Here is an 11,371-nt window from a genome sequence, read left to right on the forward strand (position 1 = left end):
AAGCCGGTAGACCCCATCCTCCTATCTCCAGGTTCCACTCCTGGGCAGGTGGCCCTGGGCTAAGAGAGCAGGTTGAGCAGTCTGTGGGGAGGAAGCCGGTAGACCCCATCCTCCTATCTCCAGGTTCCTGCCTTGAGTCCCATCTTGACTTCTCTCGGAGAGGGGCTGTGACCTGTAAGCTAAGCAAACCCCTTCCTTTCCAAGTTGGTTTTGGTCATTGTTTTATCTCGGTAACAAAAAGCAAACCAGGACAGCATGGTCCTGGACTGAGTACAAAGAGGAAATGAACTGATGATAGATAGCCGCCCTCTGCTTCCTGCCTGTGGGTACCACATGCCCGGCCCCCTCAGGCTCCTGCATCCATGCCTTCTCGCCATGATGGGGCACCCTCAAACTCTGAGCCAGAACAAACATTTCCTCCCTTTAATGTACTTCCTGCCAGGGATTTGACCGCACAGTGAGAAGAGATGCTAACGCTGCACATCTAGGTGTCCAGGACAGTGGTGGCAGGGGTGGTGGGGTGGGGGGAGGGTATGTGTTTGTCCGTGACTTCATTTGTGTCTGGTTTGAGCTCACTTCCATCCATTATTATTGCTTTTACTTTCTGCATTTGTGTTTTAGCCATTTTCCTCTTTCAAATATCCATGTTTGTTTTTGTAAAATATCATGTGTGCTCGTCAGTGGGAGACAAGGGAGCAGTACACCCGTGCACGTTGCTGTCTGTGTGTGAACTGAATGAGACTTGTGTGGGTCCAGTCACCACCAGAGGGAAAGCATTGATGTGACTGTCACTGAGAACAGTGTCCGGCTGTTTTAAAGTCTGATTTGTGGGTGAAGGAGCCAGCTCCCTTGACTGTGGCTTTACTATGACATTTGAGCCATGCTATTGGAGAACTGATGTTATTAAAACCACAGCAGAATGAAGTTGTGTAAATAGGAGAATAGCAAAGGAGTGGATGCATTTATGTTCCAGCAGTAGTGGTAAGCAATTCTGATGGCTCTGTGCAGTGTGCAGTGTGCAGTGTGTGGTGTGCAGTGTGCAGTGTGTGGTGTGCGGTGGGCAGTGTGTGGTGAGCAGTGTGCAGTGTGTGGTGTGTGGTGGGCAGTGTGTGGTGTGCAGTATACAGTGGGCAGTGTGTGGTGTGCAGTATGCAGTGGGCAGTGTGTGGTGGGCAGTATGTAATGGGCAGTGGGCAGCGTACAGTATGCAGTGGGCAGCATGCAGTATGTAGTGTGTGGTGTGCAGTGTACAGTGGGCAGTATGTGGTGTGCGGTGGGCAGTGGGCAGCATGCAGTGGGCACTGTGCAGCATGCAGTATGCAGTGGGCAGTGTGCGGTATGCAATGGGCAGTGTGCAGTATGCAGTATGCAGTGGGCAGCGGGCAGCATACAGTATGCAGTGGGCAGTGGGAAGCATGCAGTGAGCAGTATGTAGTGAGCATCATGCAGTGTGCAGTATGCTGGTTCACTGGACACCTCAGTACTGTCTCCTTGCTCAGGAGGCCACTGTTCCATCTACTGAGGAAAAAACAAGATCTAATTTACTAGAATGTGGCTCCAGGGTGAGGGGCTTGGGTCCAGGGTGAACTGATTATTGGCTGTGTGAACTTGGCATCTTATTCAAACTCCTCATACCTCAGTTTCCCCTCTTCTGACATGGTGATGAAATTAGTGGTATTGACTTGTATGATGGACGTGAGAGTGAAGAAGGAACATAGCCAAACACTGACCTGGCCCATGAGGAGAGGTATGAATGTCTGAATCACTGTTTATATTCTTAATCAGAGTGGCCATGGGGCCGGAGAGAGCTCTTGGGTAAAGAGCATTTACTGCTCTTGGAGAAGGTCCAAGTTTAGCTTCCAGCACCCATGTTGGATGCCTCCCAACTGCGGGGGTCTTACAGCCTCTTTCAACTTCTAGGGCTGCTATATTCACATGAACATACCCACACTCCATATGTAGGTGCACATCATCAACAATAAAAACAGAATGTTTAATAAAGTGAAATAGCTGACAGGAGTGGTAAATGCACTTGCCACCAGGCCTGGTGACCCAAATTCTATCCCTGAAATACACATAGTAGAAAGGGAGAAAGGAATTGCTTCAATTTTCCTATGACCTCCACCTTTCTCCTTGGTACGCATACACACACACACACACACACACACACACACACACACACACACACACACAGAGTAACTAACATTTGGTAATTCCAGGGTGACAGAGAAAATGCCGGGCACACCACAGGCATTTCTGAACACACACACACACACACACGCACGCACGCACGCACGCACGCACGCACGCACGCACGCTCGCTCCCACAGGGGTTCCTGTGATCCCTGTGCTACAGATGGAGAGGCTGAACTTGGTGAGATATCAGTGAGCAGAACCGAGGCCACACCACCCCCACGTGAAGTCTCCCACCCTTTATGGGATTCTTCCGACCGTCAAATGCTAAGACATCTGGCTGATGACCACAATGACATACACACAAGCCTTATCATATGGCCTGGGGAGACAGCTCGTGGGCAGAGTGCTGGTCTAGCATGCAAAGCCCTGGGTTCCATACCCAGCACATAACCCAGGTAGAGAGAGCACACTTGTAATCTCAACACTAGAGAGGTGGAGACGCGAGGATCAGGAACTCCAGGTCGTCATCACCTACACAGAGTCAGAAGCCAGCTTGGATTGTTTTAGACCCTCTCTCCAAACAAACAAATAAAAACAAACATCTCATTACACCAAATGGTTTATCATATAAGGCATCACATTAATCTACAACTAGCTTCATTTCTTACCCTATAACAGCGCTAGAGTTCCCTGCCTGTATCCTGAAATGTGTGTTTTTATTCTCTTGTATGTAAATTTCCATGTGCATTGCAAGAATCTCACCACAAAAATCTCCCGAGTTTATCTCCGAGAAAGGATGGAAATAACCTGCTTCCCTAATAATTTCCGGGTAGTTTCAGATTAAATGTCTTTCCACACTACTTTGAGCTGTAAATGTCTCTCCTGGGGAATCACTGCGTTAGGCTTTCTAATTTGATCTGGAGGAAGGAAGTGGCTCTGCTTCCTACAGAGCAGGCGCCCGGCGCACAGGGAGGAGCCTGGCTATCTGAGGAGGTGTTTTAATAAGCCACTCCGTAATTGTGTTCCCTCGCCACTAAATAAGAAAACTCCCACCTCACTGGTCTCCCTCTCTCTAAATTATTTTCTGGCTTTAATTGTGCCATTTCCCACAAGCGCCTAATTTAATTATAAGATTGCGCCACTTTTGTGCAAAAGCCTGCGCATTAAGAATGCTGGGATTCAAGAGCATGGGGCGGGGAGAAAAGAGCCTGCTATTCCTTTACTCTAGAGCTGACTATGTCTGTCTTGCTTGCCTGGTTTGCTCAGGTCTTGGGAAAGTATGGGACCTGAACGAGGCAGACCCAGTCAGCATCTAAGGAAGACCCTGCCCTGAGCTGAGATACATCAGGCATCGCCTATAGAGGCACCCAAAGGATGGGTACCACCCTCTGTGCTGGGAGTGGCATCAATTCAAAGCCCTTTACCTTCCCTGAAAGACTAGTGGCTTAGCTACTTTTTCTGTTGCTGTCACAAAACACTCTGACAAAAGCAGATTTAGAGAGAAAAGTCTAGTTTTGGCCCTCAGTTCCCGAGTGCAGCCATCATGGTGGGGAGGCCCTGGCTGCAGGAGTGTGTGCAAACCGCTCACCTTGTGTTGTGTCTGCTTTCCGGGAGCAGACAGTGGAAGCTGCTCACCTTGTGTTGTGTCTGCTTTCCGGGAGCAGACAGTGGGAGCCGCTCACACTGCTGCTCAGCTAGCTTCCTCCTCTCCATGTAGTTCAGGACCTCAGGTCAGGAGAGAGCGATGTTGCTCATTTACCTTAGTGTGGTTTTCACGTATCAACTAACCTAACCAAGAGAGTCCCTCACAGCTATCGCCGTAATCTTGTCTCCTCGGTGATCCTGGATCCTGTCAAGTAGGTAGTCAGTATCAACCATCCCATGTAGTAAATATTCTGGCCTATAGCTCTGTAATGGACTCAGGAGTCCTGTGTTGCTGGAAATAGTTAATGTCGTAGGGTGAAAAAATCAATTGTTTTTAGAGTCTGAAGGACGTATGCTATGTACAAGGTAAGGCAGCAAACCAGCCAGACTAGCATTGGCAGGGGAGGGACCAAGACCTTTGACATTGGAAAGGTTTAGCATCAGGGAAATCACTGATAGGGATGTATGCAGGAAGCCCCAGCCAGCCAGCCTGGGGACCTATGTGTACTTCCAGTCAAACCCAGATGCCCCCACATAAAGAACCAGTTGGGTTGCCCTGAGAAAGGGATGGTGGGCGTGCTCACTGAAGCTCCTGTTGACAGAAGGTGTAAGTGGGTTCCTTCCACAGTTTGACCAGTGTTGGAATCCGAATGCTTGACCAAGAGAAAGGGGGCACCAGGGAAAGATGTCAATATTCGACTGTTGTATTATTGCGTGGTCTTTATATAGTTTCTAAGTCTAAAATAATTTTAACAGCAATAGCTATTTCTTAGTGTGTGAATGGATATGGGTGTGGCTGTAAAAAGAGAGTTTGGGTGAATACACACACACACACACACACACACACACACACACACACCACGCCCCACACACACAGAGGCAAAGAGGCAAAAAGATATGCAATAATAGAGTGGCTATTTGACTAGTATTAATAATATTTTTATTTTAAGTAAAACTTAGAAGGGAAAAGGAGGGGAGAGAGGGAAGGAGGAGGGAGGGGAGAAGGAAGGCGAAGGATCCATGTACTGATTCTGGTGTACATGTGCACACGTGTGTGCATGTGTGTGGAGGCCAGAGGATGAGTTTGGGAGCTTTTATTCAGGCACCATCCACCTTCGCTATAACCTTTAACCTTCCTCACCGTTTCAAGGGACAGTGCACGATCTGTAAATTACAGCTTAGATTAGGGAAATCTGTTATAAATCAACCATGAACCTAAAAAATGCCAGTTAGTGGTTTATTCTTTTAGAGAGTGGACGTGCAGAATGCATTTGCTATTTCTGAAACAAAAACAAAAACAAAACAACTAGGGCTTTCTGTTTGTATTTTCAGGTCGCAGAAACATTCCAATTCAGAAACTAAAAAAAATAATATAAATCAGACTTGAGCAAAATGCACTCAGCCGGGCGGCAGGCCCTCTTCCTTAAATGAATTTTTGCTGCCTTTGTTTTCTTCCATTTCCCCACCTTTGTAGGATGGATCACTCCCTGTATTTAAGCAGTGAACCAAAGGGCAGAAAGTCTGTCACAGTCAGGCATAGTTTTGGAAACAAAGAGGACACAGAACAAACCCAACCCCTTCATCACTGGCGGACATTGAAAGGACGGGCATAGCTTTTAGAGGGAAGGCAGAAACCCGGAGGTGCCTGAAGTGTTGAATTGGGGTTCCCTGAGGGGGAGCAGGTTGTCTGAACTTAGCTCGTGGACTATTTTACAAGATAGTGTCTCCCTGGGGGCCTGGCATTCTTGCCATACACCTTTGCAGCCATGCTTGTCTTCCCATAGGTGCCCAGTTCTGCACTGAAGTCCTGGGGTTTGCTTTGCTCTGGTGTCATGTGTCACTTCTTTGGGGGCCCTTTAATCCTACTGTGTGGCATTTTGCTGGCTCAGATTCCTCCAGGAGGGCTTAGAGACACGTCCCGGTTCACCTCAAAGTACAGACAGTGGCCTGACATTTCTTACCCTGACAAGTCCAGGCTTTCTGATGCTCACACTGGCTTTATCATTTACGCATCCCAAGACGGGTTCGCGGCACTATTTGCCTGCAGCGCCACCACCTGGTCCAAACAGGAACAACCTGCTCCCCCACCCAGGAGCAAACAAAACCCAGAGCTCGTTTCCAGCCTTTGCAATACCTGCCCCTTTCCCATTTTCTGAAAGCAATGGAGAGCAAATGCAATATTTACATTTCTAGTCAAAACTTTGGGTTTAAAGAAACTAAAATGGTATCTAAACTGTGCCCTCAAATAGAGTCATAAATTGTAATTAAAGGTGCTGGGAGGAGGGTGAGTGCTTTGGTGATATAGAATGCAGCAGGAGAATGGACCAGAAGGGCTTCTTTTTTTTTTTTCTCACCCATTTCTCTCCTAAAGCATTCTGCCCATGGTGGTACTGGGTCTAGAGGGGACATGGTTTCATGGCTGTTTGGTGAGTGTCACCTGTCCCTCCAGCATGCCCCAGACTACCAGACATCCCACCTTCTGATGGCCAAATTTGAGTCCTGATGCTTCAGACAAAGTGGAGTACCCCGAAGTCCAAAAACACACAAACAGTCAGTGTGTGTGTGTGTGTGTGTGTGTGTGTCCACCCCAGGGTGTTCTTGCACATCTCAATGTGTGTATGTGTGTAGGTCTCAGTGTGAGTGTGTGCGCACACCCCTGACCATGTCATGTTCACCTCAGAGAGTGCATGCCTGTGGGTGTACATCTCAGAGTGGGTATGTGTGTACACATGTGTGTTTGCATACTCCTGTGAGCAGACTTCTTGTAATACTTAAAGCACACGTTAGGGGTTGTCTTGGTGTTTTATTGCTGTGGAGAGACACCATGACCACGACAACTCTCATAAAGAAAAACATCTCACTGTGGTTCAGGGGTTCAGTCCATGCTAGCGGGGAGCATGACAGCATGCAGGCAGGCACAGTGCTGGAGAAACAGCTGAGCGTCCTACATCTTGCAGGCAACAGGAAGTCGACCGCCTGTCACAATGAGTGACGCTTGAGAAGAAGACCTCAAAGCCTTCCCCAGACGATGACATCTGTGTGGCCCTCAAGCCTCGAGGTCTGGACTAAAGGTGTGTGTCATCCCAGCCTCCTTCAAGTCCATATCTCTAATAGTGCCACTCCCTGTGAGCTTATGGGACCAAATACATCTAAATCACCACAGGGATTTTGTGTTTACTTACTTTTATCTACAAATGCAATGCTTTTATTTTTATTATGCACATAAAATTATTAGGAGGGCTATATTGCCCTTATGAGTCAGTATGGCAGTAAGGATTAAGTATGCAGGTTATACAGCTCAGGTTTGCCCAGGACATTGTGGAAGATGATGGTGATTTCCTTGAGCTGGGGAGAGGTGAGCATGGGGCCTGGCTCTTCATCTTCCCCCTGAGGGTCTCCTGGCTGGAAAACAGGCCTCCTTCTTTCCACTCTGGGCTGCGGACTGCATGCATACAGCCAGCAAGGGTGCAGATTGTTCATCCTTACGTCACTTTAGGTCCCTTCCCAGTTGATGACTGGGATGCAGGAAGGGTTCAAATGGGCAGCAGACTGCTTCCGTGGGGTGGGATCATGGCAGCAGGTGAGAGAGAATAGTCTGTGTCTCTCTGGGGAGGACAGGTTGTGGAGGAGACATCCCTGAGTTATATGTTCCTCAAAGCTTCTGCTGAGTGTTTGAACAATGAAAAGCCCTTCAAGCTTACTAGCATCAATCTGTGGGGTCATGGCACAGCACCTGCTGCTATTGTGGGACCTGAAACCCATGGAGCCGGAGTAAGGTTGTTGTTAACCTAGGCAGAACCTCTCTTGTGGGAAGGGAGGCAGCAACACAGACAAGGACTCCAGACTTCCAAAGCCAGCTTTACTGTGAGACTCGAATGCATCTCTGCAACCACGAGGCCATCTCCTGGCTATGCACATGTGTGTTTGGAGGACCAACCGTGGGTGGCATAGCAGGCATTGACACCGAGACTAGCAGTGGGGTGTGCGCAAGCTCATCTTAACGTATGTACAGTGCGGCATCCACTCTAGCTGAAACATCGTGTAAAAGTGTAAAACAGAAGTACGAACCAAGTCAAAAGAGAAAGGCCTAACACACCTGCAGAGAAACATATTGTAGGCGCCTCTGGACTCAGGAAGTCCCCATGTTTGCTAAAAGCAACTCCCTGATTTCCATGTCAGTAATCAAACCAAAGCACCGGAAATATGCAAAGTCCATCCTCCTGACACTCTACCTACTTCTGAATGTATTCTTTGAGCAAAGTGTGTAGAGAGGAGGAAGCTAATGTTTTCTGTCTACAATGGACTCAATATTGTGTTTCTCTAAAATCCACATGCCAAAGCCTTGTTGTCAAGAGAATGGTGCTGTGATTTGCATGTGAGTGTCCTCCCAGAGTCCCTGTATTGAACCATGGTCACCAGCCTGCAGCATCTGTCAGAGGTGATGAAACCTTTAGGGCAAGGAGCCAGTGGGAGGAAACTGGGTCACTGGGGCCATGCCCTTGAATAAACTGTGAAGTAAGCTTCTCCCACTGCTCACTCCTGTCACCATGATATGCTGAGTCACCACGTGCCCAAAGCAACAGGGCCAGGTGACCATGGACTGAAATTTTGAAAATCAGGAGTCCACGTAAACCTTTCCTTTTTTTTATAAGTTTATCATTTTAAGCATTTTGTCCCAGCAAGGCGACACAGATGGTACTTGGAAAGTGACTGGGTTAAGAGGGTAGAACTTTTACAAATGGACTTAATGCTCTTAAAGAGGCCATAAAGAGGCTGGAGGGTAACTCCGTGGTTAAGAGCACTTGTTTCTCCAGCAGAGAACCTGAGTTCTATTCTCAGCATCCACATGTAGCTCACAACCATCCCTAAGCCAAGTTCCAGGGAATCTGATGTCCTCTGATGTGTGAGGTCCTCTTATTGGGTAATGAACAAAGCTGTTTCAACCAATGGCTTAGCAGAGCAAAGCCAGGTGGGAAATCTGAACAGAGATATATAAAGAGAGTAGGTGGAGTCTAAGAGATGCCTTACTATAGCTGCCGAAGGAGAAAGATGCCACTGCTGGAATCTTTCTGGTAGGCCACAGCCTCGTGGTGATACACAGATGAATAGAAATGGTGAATTTAAGATGTAAGAGCTACAGAGGAATATACCTAAGCTATTGGCCAAGCAGTGTTGTAATTAATGTAGTTTCTGTGTGAGTTTTTTGGGTCTGAGTGACCAGGAATGAAGGAACAGTTTCCATTTACAGTCCTCCTCCAACCACTGTGGACACCATGCAAGTGGTGCACACATACATATATGCAGGCAGAATATTCATAACAAAATAAACAGGAGGTCAGAAAGCTTCCTAACTGTTCCCACTGTGTGAGAATGCAATGAAGAATCAGGAGTCCATGACCCAGAACCCAACCATTCCGGGGTCCTTAGACTTCCATCCCTCAGAACTTATGAAACAACTGCATCACAACAATAAAGTAACAAGAATCAACAAACACTACTCATTGATATATCAAGCTTAGGGTTGAAATAAATAAAGTAAAAACAGACAATATGAAGAACCAACCAAGCAAAGAGTTGGTTCTTTGAGAAAAATCAATAACATTGACAAACCCTTATCCATATTAACAAAAAGTTAGAAAGACAATATTCAAATCAACAAAATTAGAAACGAAGGGGGGACATAACAATACACACCAAGGTACATACATATATACGCACATACATACATACATACATACATACATGCATGCATACAAGAGAATCTTAAGGCCAGGCTTTAAAAACCTTTACTACATCAAAATGGAAAATCCAAAAGAAATGGAAACTTTCCTCCATACATTCTACCTATCAAAGTTAAGTCGATATTAGGTAAATAATTTAAAATAGACCAAAATCACTAGTGAAATAAAAGCAGTAATTAATAGTAGCCCCCAGTGCTAAAAAAAAAAAGTCCAGAGCCAGATGATTTTAACAGAGAATTTTGCCAGACTTTCAAGCTTTCAAAGAAGAGTTAATGCCAATACTCCTCAAATCATTCCACAAAACAAAAATGAAAGGAACATTACCCAATTTATTTTATGTGGCCTCAGTTACCCTGATATTCAAACCACATAAAGACCAACAAAGAAAGGGAATTACAGACCAATTTCACTCATGAACAAAATGCAAAAAACTCAATAAAAACTGACAAACTGAATTTAAGAATACATCTAAAAGGTCATCTACCATGATCAAGTAGGAAGTAGGCTTCATCCCTGAGATGTACGGATGGTTCACCATGAAAATCAGTCAGTGTCATCCACTATATAACAAAATGAAAGAAAAAAAACCACACGATCATCTCATTAGATGCAGAAAATTCTTTAACAAAACCCAGCACCCCTTCACGATAAAATTCCTGGAGATATTAGGAACGCAAGGGCCATACCTCAGCATAATAAAAGCAGTTTACAGAAAGTCCATAGCCAACATCAATTACATGTAGAGAAACTCAAAGCAATTTCTCTAAAATCAGGAACAAGACAAGGTTATCTACTATCTCCATATCTATTCAATATGGTAGCTAAAGTCTTAGCTAGAACGGTAAGACAACTGAAGGAGATCAAGGGGATCAAATCGGAAAGGAAGAAGTCAATGTATCTTTATTTGCAGATCATATGATAGTGTACACAATTGAGCTTAAAATTCCACCAGGGAACTTCTACAGCTGATAAACACTTGCAGCAAAGTAGATGGATAGAAAATTTACTTACAAAACCAGTAGCTATTCTATATACAAATAAAAAAAGAACTGAGAAAGAAATCAAGGAAACAACACCTTTTATAATAGTTTCAAATCATATAAAATGTTTTGGGGTAACTCTAACCACGTAAACGAAAGACTTGTAGAATAAAACTCTAAGACCCTGAAGAAAGAAACTGAAGTAGATATCAGAAGGTGGAAAGATCTCCCATGTTCATGGATCACTAGAATTAAGATAGTAAAAATGGCCATCCCACCAAAGACAGTCTACAGAGTCAGTGCAATCCCCATCAAAACTGCAACACAATTCTTCACAGGTCTTGGAAGGACCATTTCCGGTTTCATGTGGAAAAACAGAAAACTCAGGATAGCTAAAACAATCCCGGATAGTAGAAGAAATGCTGGAGGCACCACCATCCCTGATTTCAAGCTGTGCTACACAGCTGTAGTAATAAAAACAGGACGGTATTGGCACAAAAACAGACAGGGGCATCAATAGATCCAAACTGAAGACCCAGAAATAAATCTATATACTCATGGATTCCTGAGTTTTGATGAAGAAGTCAGAAACACACAGGAAAAATAGAAAAGCATCTTCAACAAATGACGCTGGTCAAACTGGATGCCAGCATGTAGAAGAATCTTTATAGATCCATAATTATTACCCTGTAGATTACTAGATTCCAAATAGATCAAAGACCTCCACAAAAATCCAGATACACTGAACCTGATAGAAGAGAAAGTGGGGAACAGCCTTGAACTCATTGGTGCAGGAGCAGACTTTCTGGACAGAACATGACAGCACAGGCACTAAGACCAACCATTCGTAAACTGGACCTCATGAAACTG

This window comes from Microtus ochrogaster, chromosome 2, assembly GCF_000317375.1.
Source record: "Microtus ochrogaster isolate Prairie Vole_2 chromosome 2, MicOch1.0, whole genome shotgun sequence".
Lineage (NCBI taxonomy): Eukaryota > Metazoa > Chordata > Mammalia > Rodentia > Cricetidae > Microtus > Microtus ochrogaster.